At 39.0% G+C, this 16,081-nt stretch overlaps 1 protein-coding gene across 2 annotated transcripts in view; it reads right to left on the bottom strand.

Annotated features, from left to right (window-relative positions):
* npas2 (neuronal PAS domain protein 2) overlaps positions 1-16,081 on the bottom strand; it is a 43,480-nt gene that overhangs the window by 17,849 nt on the left and 9,550 nt on the right. The window contains exon 1 of one of the 2 annotated variants that reach the window (XM_005735625.1): positions 7,176-7,593. The exons of the other annotated variant lie outside the window; for it this stretch is intronic. The gene's annotated coding sequence lies outside the window, so the exon portion shown is untranslated. Of the gene's footprint in view, positions 1-7,175; positions 7,594-16,081 lie in introns of those variants that run through there. 2 annotated transcript variants of the gene reach the window in all.

Below are 16,081 nucleotides of genomic sequence, written 5' to 3'. Positions count from 1 at the left end.
CAAACGAACGTTCTCCCAAGACACTTTTTTAAATGCATCAAGAAAATATGACATTTGTTGCGAGCTTGACCACTAACAGACCACTAGCTTTTCTTAAGAGCGGACAGTGGAGACAAGACAGGAAAGATAGGAGAAAGACCAGGACGACACACAGTAAATGGCCTAATCACAGATTTGAAACTGGGCCTCTGCAACCAATAGGAAGCCTTCTCACAGCACATGGTTTGCCTGCTGAATCCGTTGAGCCACTCAGGCGCCCCATTAGCTTGCCGTTTTAACAAATCAATCAGTCGCACCAATGTTAATACCGTGAAAGTTAGCATTTTCTGTAGGACTTGCATTCAAAAATGCTGTTTTTACTGTGAGGACTTAATGTGTGCTGCTGAAAGACATTAATGACAAAGCATGAAACAAATTAGCTATTTTCACCTGGCTAGAGTACTTCATCACCTAAGAAGTGTTTTTGCTTAGAACGAGCTCCTCTGACCTAGAAAAATGTCTGAAGCAGACACTTCTTATGATAACCTGGCCTGAAAAAACAGAGCGCACAGCAGCCACCTTCTTCACACATCCTTTGTATGCGGCAATCTTAAAGAACATGGAGCAGACGCTTCTTTTATAGACCAAACTAAGAACTCACTCAGACGAGCTTTGGACAGCTCCAGTTAAACAGCATGAGACTGTTTTCACTTACAGACCAATTAATAACACGTCTCCATATAATCTACACATGAAAACATATGTTTTCCCCTAATTGTGGCTGACAGAACACCGTGCATCTTCTTAGAAAGCCAGAAATTAAGAGCAATTATTATATTCCAGACACTTTCCAGTAGGAAAGCAACGCTCATGCTTTCGTTTAACCTTGATTAAAATTGTCCGCGGTTTCATGGTCTGGAAATGAATTCAACTCTGAATCAGTTATATTCAAATTATAATTATAGTTAGTTGTCCTTCTTAATGCAGGCAGTCGTCTGTGTTTGTCTTACTCCAAATGTAGCCTACACTGAGTGGCCTCAGGCAAAATTACTAGATATTGCTGCTTCCATTATTTTGCATCTAAACGAGACCCAGAGGGACAAGAGAATCACTGTGACTGGAGATATCTGAGTGATGTGTTGCAGTCTTTAACAGCTCACTGCTAAAAAGAATAAAAGTCTCTGGCCTAAGCAAAAGAAAAACTGCATTTTAGCTCACACCCTTTCCTTCTTCATAAAAGGGATCATTTTCTATCTTGGGTTTCCAGACTCTTGTTCCTATAGAGCATATAGGAACACACAATTGTTTGAAGCTGGTGTTTAAGCACCACTTCAGCCTGAGGTAATTGAGCCAGTAACCACTTGCACGCCAGCACTGTTGTAGAAATGTAATTATGTGCATTCCTTAACGGGGAATATATGAAAAGATGATGGGCTAACTTCTGGAGAGGAAATCCATGGATTAATCTCATTCTCAACCTCCTTCATATGCTAAAGTATACATTTCCCCACTGGCATGCTTGATATTGTAATTTACCTCAGACCATTTTATTCAGTTATTCTCTATCATTTATCCTGAAATTCATGCTCTTATATGCATTTAAATCTGATTTAAAGGGACAGTATGGCTAACACCAAAGACTACTTTTGAGCTGCCCACCTTTGGAGATATCAGCCTGGAAATGTGTTCCTCCTCTTGAATATAAGGGAACTAAAAGATGTTTCTCTGCTCTGTGCACCGGTAAATATTGAAACAATTTTCTCTATTAATAAATAACACCTCCCAACTGTATCACTGCAGTGATAAGAGGCTTAAGTTAATGGTAGCGTGGCATGATGAAAACACCTGAACTGTGATGTCAGCAGGCCCCGTGCAACATTTTTATTTATTGATCTTTATAAATGCCAGTACTGGTATGTTTTGAAATAGGTAATATCAGCCAATATATCGACATGGCCAATAAATAGGTCGGGGTCTAATCTAAAACAAAGCAAAGGAAAATTATGTGAACTTTCAACTTTGCATGTATAATATTTGGAGACTACGCACACAGCTGATATTTCAAAGGTGACCATTGTTAAACTAAAAGCATATCACTTATGCTTTGTTTTCACGCCAATCCATATTTTTAAAGATCCAAATGCTACATTTTGCGTTAAATTCAGGCTCTGGTGTTTAACATTTTGCTATGCTATCCTTGTCTGTGTTTTACTGCAGAAACTGCCCTCAGCTTACTGCAACTGCTCCGCAGTAAAATCCTTCCAGTCCAAAAAGAATCCAAAACACAGAGCAGCAGGCAAAAATCAAACACTCACCCATAATTTATATTTCTAGTTTGCTTCTTTCCCCATACTTCATGGGCATATATGTAGTCTATTTGTAGCTTATATGAAGCCATTTGTAGGGCGTCAAATGGGTCAGAGTAAGCTAATAAGGTAAGGAACTCAAATGAGAGGCACAAAGCAAGAAGATATTGCTGAAAGTCTTTCACTGCAAAGCAGTAATTCAAGCAACTTTAATGTCATTACTTGTACATTGTTGTGGAAAAGGTTCCCATGTTAACAAGGTGACATTATGCCTTAGGTCACTACAAATTTGTGACGTCTTAGCATTAGCTTGTAGCTACGGATGTCCTCTTTATGACACACAAACTTCCATTCCACTTTCCAGTTTCCATAGCTTGGTAAAGATTTGCACACAAAGGTAAAGACTCAGAATGAAACTCGCAAGTGTTACTGAAAAATCAAGCTCTTATTTAATTGGGCCAGATTGATGAGAAATGCCTTGCAAAAGAACTAAATGAAACAAAACAAAAAAACATTAGCTACCGCAGAGGGGAAATGCCAATGTTTAATCAGAAACACAATTTCTGCATTTACTGCCCTACTTACTGCCAAACTACTCTTTAGACTGTTTATGCTTTTACTGCATAGACACAGACGAAAAAGATCTTCCTGAATTGTTGACAAAACAAAAAAGCTGAAGTTTGTATAGCAAGCAACAGAAATTACCACTCATAAACTGATCTACTGTGTAAATGTCCTTTTTTTCTTCGCAAGATTAAAGAGAAACACTGCATTAAGAATCACCTCATGCAGCTTTAAATGTATCTTTTCTCTGCACAGCTAAAATAAACCTCACATATCCATCTGCATTCTAGTACTGAGGTTAAACCACACCTCGCAAGGTCAACAGCTAAAAAACATCCGAGTCTCGTTACACTCATGCCTTCGGGTATTTAAAACCCTTTACATTGAAACCTGAGCTCACTTCGCAAGGTGGTACACTGAAGTTCAAGTTCATGATGAACACTGTATGTAAACAGGCTGTAAAAGAGGCAGAGCCAATGACAATGGCCATGAAATAGTTCATTTTCTTTGTGAATTCTTAGCATTTAGACGTTGTATTGCAGTTTAAAAGAACTCTCCACCTTCAACTATAGCTTGTTATTAGGTTTAATATGCTCCATCTTTGCATTGAATTTAAACGTAATAACTATTATCACTTTGAGATTAAAATAATTTACATTCACATTTGAAACATTTACAACCCTTATTTTCATTTCAGATGTGAGTCGGTGAAGCTCACTAATGGCTTTAATGAGTAAAAAAGCATGCTGGTGTCATGCTGTTTGCTGAGAGCTGAGGACCTAAAGTACTCCTCTACTGCAGTGAATGACATCTAAAAAGCTCTCATGTCCTCTCCACTTTTGCTTTTTCACCTTTTGGTGGGTATTTGTGATGATGTTTAAAACACTCAGGTAATGAGCTGCAAACACATTCAGGCAGGATGAGTTTTATTTTTTTCATTTTGTAGTTTTAAAACGTATGAGATGCTAAGGAACTGTCATATTATCTGTGGATCTTTTTAATGATGGATTACCCTCATGCAAAAGCAGCAAACTGGTTGTTTTTGATAGCAAACTTTAATACTGGCTTGCAGAGGCATGGGCGCGTGATGAGAAGAGAGATGCTGACAGTAGATATTTCTCTGTCAACAAAAAAAATACCTGTTTGACACAGCGCTAGCGATACGGGCAGCGAGCATGTGAGCTTTAAAGATTTTCTGTCATGTGATGTAGAATAGATTTAATTAACATTTTCCTATATTGATGGCATGCACATACTGCTAGTGTGTCATTGTCAAAGTACAGCTTGGTGAAATGTTATTTTCTAAAATCACAAGTATAGGAGCAAAACTCAGTATTTAATTTGTAAGGCAAAAGACCAGATAATGTGATAAACTGTATTTAACTGATCAAGAGCTATAATTTTTCTACTTATACTTTATTTCACAACTTACAAATCAGAATTAAGACCTGCAAAGTTAGCCTGCATTTGAACAGATCTAATAAATAAACACTTAAACTACAAATTTTGAGTTACAATCAAGAAATTAGATTGTAACGTTAACAGTGGGGCAGCTCTCTCTCTTTAACGTCTCTGAGCACAGAGTAAGACTGGGAGTACTTTGAGATTTGAACTAAATCTCCAAAAATTGCATTTGTTGAATTTAGTTAACAAATCTGATGTATCCATGGATTGTTTCACCCTCTGATTTCTAGCACAATTCACAATTCGACTTAAAATGCATCCCTATTGCCCACTACTTTTCCATCCATGAACAAGAACCTAGCAAACCTTTGCTAACCATTAGCATAGTAATGAGCATTTGCTCATTACATAAAAAACTAACAAAACTAACCAATACTAATATCAAATTAGCTCGGAAAATCAAATCCCTTTAAATATTAGCTATCAGCTATGACTGTTTTAAAAACTACAACAAAACCCCCACCCCAAAAAACTCTAAATGCATTGTCTAGGTTTGAAAAATTAGGCCATTTCGGAAATGCAAAAGCTGCAGTATATCAAACATGGTAGCTTGAGGATAACAGACGGCTATAGAAAAAGGTTAAATCCCTCCTACTGGGTGATATATTTTTTAACAACTAAGCCTTTAAATGCTATTAAGGTATACAGTAATGCCTTATTTGGGCAGAGCTGGTTTGACAGACAACTGCATGGTAACACAGCAGTGTTAGCGGTGTTAGCATCAGCTAATTAGAGACAGCGAACTGTTCCTCTCACTGCACCACTGTTAGTACCTTTAAATCAAATTACTTTACATATAATGTGGTCTGCTATGCAGTATTAACAATCTGACCAAGAAGCCTGCTCCAATACTCTATATGTTAGCGCTAATTAAAAGGTATGTGTACGTTCTTTGCTAATATGCTAGCACACTAACCTCTTGTTTGATTAAAAACCCAAGATGGGGGCACCATTGCTTTATCTGTCTTATATACAGATTTTGCTAAATGCACAAAACCTCTTTAGAATACAAACAAAAAACATAATGATGTAATAAAGTAGCTACTTTCAACTGCTCCCTCATTCACAAGCGGTCACCACAGTAGATAGCGCCGCATGTTTTAGCATTTTCACACCAGATGCCCGTCCTGTCTCAACACCAAGGGGAATTGTGTGCTTTTCCCGGGATCAAACCTGGAGAGCAGTGCACTATGGAGCCTTGAGGAAATATCTGTAATGAATTCAAAAGGACATTAGCTAAGAAATACAAACTGCACGGTGGTCACCCACCAGTTGTTATACATTTACATTATGCAGTTACAAGTGAAAAACATAGACATGCTATAAACATATAAATTATTTGCTCCTCCAAAAATAATCAAGAATCTGGTTCCCAGATTGAAAGGTTACAATTAAAAAAAGAAAAAAGATAAACCACGGCTCTGAATAACCAGGACAACTGTGTCATGATAAGCTGAGTAGGCCTAATGACTCACAAAAGTATTATATATAACTTTTTGCAACCCTAGAATAACACACAGGAAAGTGAACCAGGCAACAGAAAAAGTCTCTCTGCAGGTTTTCTGACAGCCAACACCATTCCCCACAACTACTCTGGTATTCCACACAGAAAGCTGTTCTGTGGCTCTGGCGCTGGACGACTACTATCTGCTCGTCTGCAGGTTTAAACTGTCTGACCACATCCACCTGCATCTGGGTTTGAGCTGACAGCTCAAGCCGTCAGGTAAACACTAACTGGGCTTGGACAAGCTTTATTTCAGTCAGTGTGGAAACGTTTTTAACATGTATCTAGGTCTTGCTGCTTAAGCCTAGATTACATAAAATCTGAAATAATTTGCACAGCATTTACCCTTTTCTCATTTGCGTCATGACTGTACAACATTCATATTATTGGTTATTTGAAAGCGTACAACCTCACCACCATTTATCAAACACACGTGTAACGCTGCATACTGTACGCACAGATGAGCACATGCAAACATGAACACTTGTTTCAAAATGCATTCAATAACATATAAAAACGTCTTTCTAAATGTGCCGTGTTATGATTTCCAGTGTAGGTGTAGCTGCCTTTAACCGATAAGAAAGCAGGAAGCACTTCAACTGGCTGCAAACCTATAAATGAAAAACAGAGGAAAGGCCACTGACAGCCCTCACTGACCCTTTAACTTCCCAGTATGTACAGGGTAAATAAATAGCATTGCCACACTTGATGTAGACTCAAACAGTGGAAATGCTTTGCTCTAATAAGAAATCCCTTTCAGTTGCAAATAATTAAATTAACAAATAAATAAATAAACAAAAAGCCCTGACTGGACTGTGAATTCGAAGACCTGTGGGTTTGTCAGAGAAATGTGAACTCCAGTAGGCTTTAAGCTGCCAGGTTGGGTAACATCAGCCTGACCCTAAGCCTGCTGAGAAATTATCTAAGCATACATTTTCCGGTGACATTTAACATTTTTCTTTGTGGCGTCTTAGAGGAAGCAATGACGAAAACCCCTTTGGTGTTTTGGCCATTAATGTCATCATCGGGGGCACAACGGGTGGAGGGAAAAATAGGTTATTTCAGCCTTGTAACCAGGGCACTTGATGACTCTGAGCTGAAAACATGTAAGCAGCATTCAAGAGCGCTAACGCTGTCAAACATAAGGACACCTGGATTTTACCCAAACCAGCCAAATCAGCCTGTGCTCCGTCTAATAAACACGCTTTCGCCCACCTCTCTTTTATTGGGAAAAGAGTCCAGTCGTGAACTTTGATCATATAAAACGGAGTGAGCGGGTGGCAGCAGCCTATGACAACATTTTGCGCTCGTCTGTCACAGTGACGCGAAACTGAAAGCTTAAGTTAAATCTCACATACCTTGAAAACAGGTCTCCAGCAGAAATCCGAATCCACACTTAACTTTAACCAAACTAGTCATTTTTAAAAGAAAAAAAATGTAAAAACTACAGCATAGCAGCCGAGCGCAATCAGCAGCCTCTGACTAACCAAGCGAGAGCGCTGAAAGCGTTAAATTGCATAACAGCGCCTTAAGTTAATAACGTGCTGTTATTAATCGCCGGTGAGCTCTCTGCGGCTTTGACAGTCCTAATTTATCAACAACAGAGGACCAAATTTCTGATTCGTGGCTTTTTTTTTTCTGTAGTTGCGGTCTTTCTCTCTCTCTCTCTCTTTTCCAGGGTCTGTACTCCACATCCTCCGCTGGCAGCGGCTTGTAAACAGGACCGAGTGGCTGAGAGCAGAGAAAGTAGGTCAGCTGGTAGCTCAATACTCGGGTAACGAAGGCAGCAGCAGCATAAGCAGCAATGCTGTGCAACACAACCGAAAGAAACCTGCGCTTGTGACCGGGAAGGAAGGGGGCAGATTGCAATCTTTAACACGTGCTTAATGAATAATAACAACCCACTAAAATGTCATTAGAGCAAAGCAAATAAGAGTAGATTTGTAATGTGGCTTTTGCACCGCAGTTTTCCGACTGTTTGAAACTGTGAAGCCTACCGAGACTTGGCCATAGGAGCCTAACCTTTAATCTACTAAGATATAGTTTTACATTCACAAGAAGGAGTCTATAGGAGGGGGTGATGGCATGCTGCAAATTGACCTTAAAGGTACTGCTGATATATTAAGGCAAATCACATGGGCAGGAGGAGGTGGTGAACGGTGCCTCCTCCCTGCCAGCAACACAGAGCAGATTAGCCTGTCTGACCCTGTTTATAAGTTTATAAACCATTTATTTAAATCTGCAGGGTGAAGGGAGGCAGGCCATACAGAAAGATGACAACACCTCAATGTATAACCAAAACAAGACGCTGTAGACTTTTGTTTTGCCCCCCAAGTACTTCCCCATACACTTCCTATGTGTGTTTTTTTTTTTAACTTCCTGGTTCCCTTCTCTCCTCAGCTGAAGTCCCAAATGTGGGTCAGCAGTCTACATGACTAATTTCAAGCTTTAATGATGGACAGCCTCCAAGTATTTTGTGTCTGTCAAGTGGCTTCACAAGCAGCTACAGATGTGGGCATGTCGAGAATGTATAAAGAACCAAAGAGAGCATTTACATGGAGAAACTATTTGGAGCGTTAAAAAATGAGGCAGAGGTTTTACTGTAGTACGCCTATATGACTGTCACAGTCATATCAGTAGTTTATCTAATTGTACTATTTGGACAAAGCCTATCAGTACACCAGCCATTTTAACCAAGTCCTAAATTTTATTAACATGACATGTATGGATGGCTTTTGTATGGAGATGCCACTTAGTCTATGTGGCTAAAGCCACGATTTCACTGCTACTGATTATAGCCCTTATTACTTGATAAATGATTTCTAATAACTTAATGGTAGGTAGACTAATTAGTTATTTTGTTTCCCTATGACATTTCTGAATGCACCTTTAATTTTTAAAGATCTTTAAGATCTTTAAAGACCATAATCTTAAAAACAGTAATCGTGAACAATTAGGTGCCAAATGTGTAAATGTGAGACTCCTTTTACACTTATACTTTCCCAAATATCAAGCTCTACTGTACTTGTTAGCAACATAGATGGTTTACATTATTAACTGCATGTGAGGCTTGCTTACTCACAAACAACTGAGGAGACCATATTTTGGATTATTTAGACAATGTTAAGTAAAATAATAACTAAAAAAACCAAACATTTTCAGTAGGAAATAGCCACATCTTTGATTGCACTGATGTGCTATCCTTTCCTTCTTATTTAAAATACTTTGGGTTACATAAATATGTTTCTTTAATGGCAGATCTTGTAATCAAGGCCAGTTCTCGTGTGAATAAAGAGCACAGAGCACAAGAGAATCAACGTTGTCACCTGTTGTGCCTCATCTCATTAGAGAGTGAGTGTCAACTGCTTTGACAAGTTAGCCTTTGACATCAGAGAGCTTTAAGTGCATGTTCTTAATTAGAAAAATTGAGCTTTTCATAATGAAGAGTGTGAGTGTTGACCTGTGAGTGCCAGCGTGTACTTTGAAGAGGTTTTGCTAAATCCATTTAAATCAATAAAACAGAGCAACTTGTAAAATGCAAGAAAATATTAAAAATTTGAGGAGAGAACAGTTTCAGTAAAATAATCTGAACAGATGACATGAAAATCTTTACTTTGTTTTCTATATTTTGTGGGTCCTTCTGGGTCCTTTTTCCCCAGCATTGCTTTTAAAGCATACAGGTTTTATTGCTAAGGTGACAACAAAAGAAAATCAATGTTTTAACCCAGACAGGAAAAAAGTATTTGGAATTTAAAAAAAAACAAAAAAACCATGGACACATAATTTCAAAGTCAAAGCGTCTGTTTCTGGCTCGGCCGGTCGTTGTGATGTTTTATGATTTGAATTTCTCTCCAGATGTCCCTGAACTCCAGACGCACATTTGAGGCCACGGTAGATATGCAGACCACTTGTCTCAATGACCATCTTAATGTAATGAGTCACATTTTCCACACAGCTGATGCAGCCTGCAGCTGTTGTAGTAGTCCCAATTTCAGTGACTGGCTCATGAGGTGGTACCAGGATGATGCCAGTTTTGCCAGCCAAGTTATACATGAAGCCTCTCTGGAGACATAAACATCCTCCATCAGGTGATTGAACCTTCTTAACTGACTCTTGCATCGTTGGCATGACTCCGCTGTGATTTGTCAGCGCTAACCAACCTTGAAACTAAAAGCCTTGTATTACCACTCCTGATAGTGGCTGCACCACTGCAGCTACATAGTTTCACACACTTCTTGCACACCTAACATCTGTGTAGTTTGTGCAACATCCTCAGTCCTGCACTTATGAAAGTGACTGCAGAACTGCTAGGATATCTGCAGAACCCCTAAGTATCTTCTATGAATAAAAAGATATACTATTTTAAAAAAATAAAATACAAATAAAACACATCAGAAGGAACAGCTTAGTTTGACAGGTCTGCATTACTTAAAACTAAAGTTTGTAACAGTGCATCCAACAAAGTGGAGGGCACAGTGCACCTCTGACACCCCCATACTGCACTGAGCAAATTCAGTGTTGCATTCAGTGCTGTCCCTTTCTGTGTTACTCCCATAGTGTGATCACACTGGTTGCTCTAGTTTCTGTCACGACTGAGAAACTTGAAAGTCAGGTAGATGACAAATCTGGTAGGTAGGGCTGGGAAGAGGTGAACTGTCCTTAAATTTTAGTCACTACCTGTTGTAATTAATGGATTTATTTATATTGAAGAAATGTAGCCGATCAAGTCGTAGAGCATGCAGCACAGCTAATGTGACTTAATTCAACCTTGGGGGAAAAAAGGAAGTTCTGACAAGTTGAAAAAAGAAAAATAGAAGAAAACATAGCAAGAATGATGTATTGTTAATGTATCCCGAGGAAGCTATCGTTAATGCAGCCATCTCAAAGAAGAAACAGCACGATTTACATGTTTGCGATGGCTCAACTTAAACAAAGAAACTATGCAAAATGCGCTGTGTGCTAACGCAAACCAAAAACGGAAAACTAAACTATACGCGTGCAATTTCAGCCTGCTCAAGAACGAAAGAAAGCGAGCGAAAGTAAGAACGAAAGCTTTGTTACTGCAGATAATTTTGATGGTTTCTGGAGGCTTAAGTCACTTTCACAAAAGTACTAGAATAAAATGTACTTTCACTTACAGTCTGGCAACAGTAAGAAGCAAACCGATGCACTTCAGACTAAAAGCATGAATAATAGTAAATAATTATTAAGAGTCAGCTTCAAGCATCAACTGTAAATATGCCTCTAGAAACTAGATTGCAAAATGTAGGTTTGCTTATACTGTGATCAGACCTGTAAAAGACACTTTTCTCATATGAGATGGTGAATGAAACAGACAGAAGTCCTGGAGGATAAATCAGTCACGAGGAGTTCAAACAACCTACAATTAGACCACACAGAGGTATTCAGAGGCTTCATGGGGTTATGATTGGTAAAAATCTACAAACTCCATCCAGAAATTAAGCAAAATGAAGTTAATAAACTGCATAAGGTACACTCAGATTTACCCATCTGTCAACTCTGAAACTGTGATGCCCTAAAAGGTATCAGAAAAAAAAAGATCCAAAGTCAGTGAGTACTTTTTCTTTCCTAAACAGAGTGCTTCACTTTAGGATTCCTCCACCACCTAACTCCCGTTAAGTACATGTTTGCTTTGTCTCTTAATGCTCCATTAATTTTTTCCTCAAGCTTCAGTAATGCATACACAGCACTGGGACTGTCTTTTTCAAAGGTCTGACACTGTAGGTTCTGAAGCTCTCGCCAAAACATTTTAGAGCACAAATACTTCCAAATGTGCCCCTCCATGAATGAGTAGTGTTGGTGCCAAACGAATAATGTTCTTTGGGCTGATAGAGCAAATCTAACAAGGATGTGGCGCTCTGACCTAATTACCACCACTGCTGTGTGTAGTGGCTTAGTTTTAAGGATGACAGTGCTGGTCAATCAGGTCTGGCGGTTGTTTGTCTTGACTGGGTAATGATTCCCAGAAATGTTTCTTAGTGACTTTGGTGAGCCCTTGACCTAATTATATATAGATTTAGTCTTCTGAAGATTCTCAGAGTAAACTGCAATAGTATGTTTTCAATATATTGCAAAACTGGGCCAAAATGGCTTTTCTCATGTAATTCTCAAATGTGCTGAATTTAGTGCTAATTAGCAAATGGTAGCATGCTAACATATTAAAGTCAGTTAAACATATGCTAACAGTAGCGTTTAGCTCTGAGCACTGCTGTGCTATACTGCAGTCCTGTTTGCATTGTTAACTCTCATATAAAGTGATGACCACTATTTACATATTTAATGACATGTTAACACAGAAACTCCTGACACCGGTTGTGTATTAAATGAATAAATAAGTCAGCAAATGAAAGACTTTCAAATAACTGAAAGCAGCTAAAGATCTGTGTTGTGTTCTTATTTCTATAGCATACTCCATGCACACTACACACACATTACAGTACCAAATCATTGAGCAGATAGTACAGGATGCCAGACTGATTGTATAGAAACATTCTGAAGTCCATTGTTACCTTGCCAGCAACCAACAAGATCTAAGATTCATAAAGATCTCCCACATTTTACTGCATTATTCACCATCCGCCTACATAGAGATTAGTGGCGCTCTTTTTATGTAGGTCATTGGATAATGAGATGACATTTAGTGCTCATAAGCAGGCGTCACTCCATAATGAAGTCACATCATTGCGTTCTTTACATGCTGCACCTTTTTCCAGACTGCTTCCAGCTTCATCAGTGAAAAGTGACTATTTGTATAATTACTCAGACATTAAGCCATATTGCCTCTCTCGACATCTGTGCTGCTGGTATTGATGATGTCATTGCGGCCCTCTGCTGAAGCACTGACTTTCATTAATTAGACGGTGGCACTGCTGTTCACTCTGTGTTCCCATGGTAACAATGTGTAGTGTCTACTTTCTCCCAGCTATGCCCATCAAGCTGCCGGTTTCCATTTTTCTTCTGGTCGACAAGATTTCTCATACATAACTCAGGAAGTCATTTGTTACACTGTTGACTATTAATAAAGTGCCAAAGCAACCTTGCTGGCTGCATGCTTTGATTTCTCCTTACAGCAGTTTTAACTCACTCTCAACCCACAACAACAGATGAGATACAAGCTTCAGGACTGCTACGCAATAAATGTACATGTTAACCTAAAGTTTAATACTGGCATCAAGGTTTTCCAGCATGTCACTGTTAATTTTACAGTATATGTGCCAAAATCTACACAGTTTAATACTGTAAGTACACATGCTGAAACTGCTCTTTAGTGCAAATATCTAATCAGCCAATCACATGACTAAAACTGGGCATGAAAACATAGTCTGATGATGACCTGCTAAAGTCAAACCGATCGTCAGAATGAAAAAGAAATTTGATTTAAGTGGGCCAGAGAGGTTGCTCTGAGTATTTCAGAAATTGCTGATCTACAGGGATTTTTCCACAAAACCATCTTTAGTGTTTATAGAGAATGATCTGAAAAAGGGAAGTCTCCAGAGAGCAGCGGTTCTCTGGGGGTAAATGCCCTGTTGATGCCAGAGGTTACAGGAGAAGGGCCCAAGCTACTCAAGCCGATAGGAAGGCAGCATAACTCAAGACAACCACTCATCACAACCAAGGAGTGCAGAAGAGCATCTCTGAACAGATCCAACATTGAATATACAGTATGGGCTATAGCAGCAGAAGATCACACAGCGTCCCATCACTGCCAGCTAAGAACAAGAAACTGAGACTAAAATTCACACAGACTCACCACATTGAGCAAAACATACCTAGTCTGACGAGTCTCAATTTCTGCTGCAATATCTTGACTTTAGGGTCCGAATTTGGCTTAAACAAAATGAAACGTTGGGACCCCATAGTACCATTTGAGGATTGTTCAAACACCACAGCCGACCCGAGTATTGTTCATCCATTTATGACCACAGTGCACCCATCTTTTTCATGGCTTTTTCAAGCAGGGTAATGCACCATGTGGCAAAGCTCAAATCAACTGAAACTGGTTTATTGATCGTCGCAATGAGTTCACTGAACTCAAATGACCTTTGGGAGGTGATGTAACGAGAGATTCGCATCATGAATGTGTAGCCTACAATCTGCAGTGAGATGCTATCATGTCAATATGGAGCAAAATCTCTGAGGAAGGTTTCCCGCAGTTTATTGAAGAATTAAAGTGTTCTGAAGGTAAAAGGGGTCCAATCCAGTACTAGAAAAGTGTACCTAATAAAGTGTATATTATAAGCCACTGCATTGCCAATATACTAACATTTATTGCTTCCATAATTAATATTTTTCTACTGTAAAATAAAGTAAAATATACCTCTAAATACACTAGTCTTTCTGATCAGCACTGTGTCAATATTTTCATGTATCATCTTTCTTAAACTATGATAAACTATGGTCACTTGCTTGGGTTGCTACAGGAGTTTTCACCTAATTTTAAATTTCTTTATATGGACTGTGTGCTCGGTGTGGCACACAGTGACTTTATGCAACACGAGTAAGTTTATCTTCTGACTCAAATGAAAATAACACTGCAGTAAGACGGGACAGTAGCTTTCTGTTGCTATTTTTTTAAAGACATCATCATTGACACTTTTCTGCTGTGTCGACCTACACCACCATGTTATCAGTGTGCAACAGTTGCTTTCGTTTTAGCAGAAATTTGTTAGTGTGGGCTCAGCTACAGGCTACAAACGATTTACCTCAACGCTACTTGTTAAAGAAGAACAAATGAAAAGAATTTCAAGACATATGTGGCTTAATGCTTCAAAATAGTGAGCTCTGTCTCACAGAAGGAAGAAAAATCACATCCGGAGGTGATGCTCAATGACTTTTCACACCGTGTAATTGAGTATAGATGGAGCACCACGGCTAAAGCCTTAGAGCTCATTCAAATGCATGAAATGAAAAAAGGAAAACAGTAAAGAAACAATTCATTATGTCCCTTCTCGGGAGAGTTTTCCCACAAGCTTTGCCCATCACTACCAAACAGAAGCTCCACACTAATCCTGCCCCAGGCAACAGCTGAATGCCACTCTACTCAGAGCAGTTTAACACATCCACACCTGTGGGGGGAAAAAACTGTTCTTTTACCCTGTTTTCCTAACTGCACCTGTTAATGCACCTGTTGAATAATCAGCTAATCAGCTAAGAACATGAATCCTAGTTCACATCAACCTCGCAGCTACTAATTCACAACTCACAGCCATCAACCTAGTCAACCATTAGTCAACCTGCATATTTTATGTAGATTTTCTTCTTCATATATTCCACGTTTACTTTTTGGTAACACTTTAGTCAAAAGTGCCTTGTAATTACACATTCACCACACAGCACGGAGTGTGTGGTGAATGTGGGTGGTCGCATCCTTTCAATGAGAAAGCAGTCCCATAAAACAAACCTCCTTTCACCAGGTAGATCCACTCTCAAATTTTCTTATAATTATATTCTTTCAACAATTCCAAATGAATCACAGTTACTCCAAGCCTGTTATTGCCTGCTGCTGCTGCTCAGGAAAAAAAAAGATGCAATTACCTAAGGCAGTGTGAGCAAATATGTGGGTCACCATTCTGGGGCATGGGTGGAAAGGGCAGCGGAGCTCTTTCTTTTCACCACTCAAGCTCGGATGCCAGGTTAGATCTTTGATTAGATTCTGTCTCATTCTTAAACATCGCCTCCAAATGAAGCATTTTTGAGCTGTTCACCCGAACGTCATTGTTATGAATTCACCAGTGAGTGTTTATGAAACTGCAACCGGCCCCTCTGTTATGCACAGACTCTGAAGTGAACTTAAATAGCCTTTCGCAAAGAGTCCATGGAAAAAATGACCTTATGTCTCCATTCCTATCTATTGCTGTTTCATTTTCCTGGTTATGAAACGATGGCTTCCATATCTTCAAGGCTCTCCTCCTGAGAGCACGCAAGCCTCTCTTAAGTTTCACAGAACAGTAGAAAGCAGCTTATAAATTATTCTCTTTGAGGAAAGACTAAAACACATTGAATATTGGCTTCCTCTATGGCCAAATATCCACTCTGCCTAATCCTTATTCTACCGAAACAAAAAGCAGTGGACTGCAGATATTTGATTCGATTTGATTATTTTTGAGCTACATGAAAATATTTCATGTTATTTTAGGCAGTTTAACATTTCAGCTGAACTACAGAATACAAAACCTGCTCATCGTGCATCTTTTATTCATCTGATGAGTGGTTTAAAAGTAGTACAAATGTTAACACGTAATCA

Source organism: Pundamilia nyererei, unplaced genomic scaffold, assembly GCF_000239375.1.
Source record: "Pundamilia nyererei isolate P.nyererei 1_Seehausen unplaced genomic scaffold, PunNye1.0 scaffold00064, whole genome shotgun sequence".
Classification (NCBI taxonomy): domain Eukaryota; kingdom Metazoa; phylum Chordata; class Actinopteri; order Cichliformes; family Cichlidae; genus Pundamilia; species Pundamilia nyererei.
This window is presented reverse-complemented; position numbering and strand designations above follow the sequence as displayed.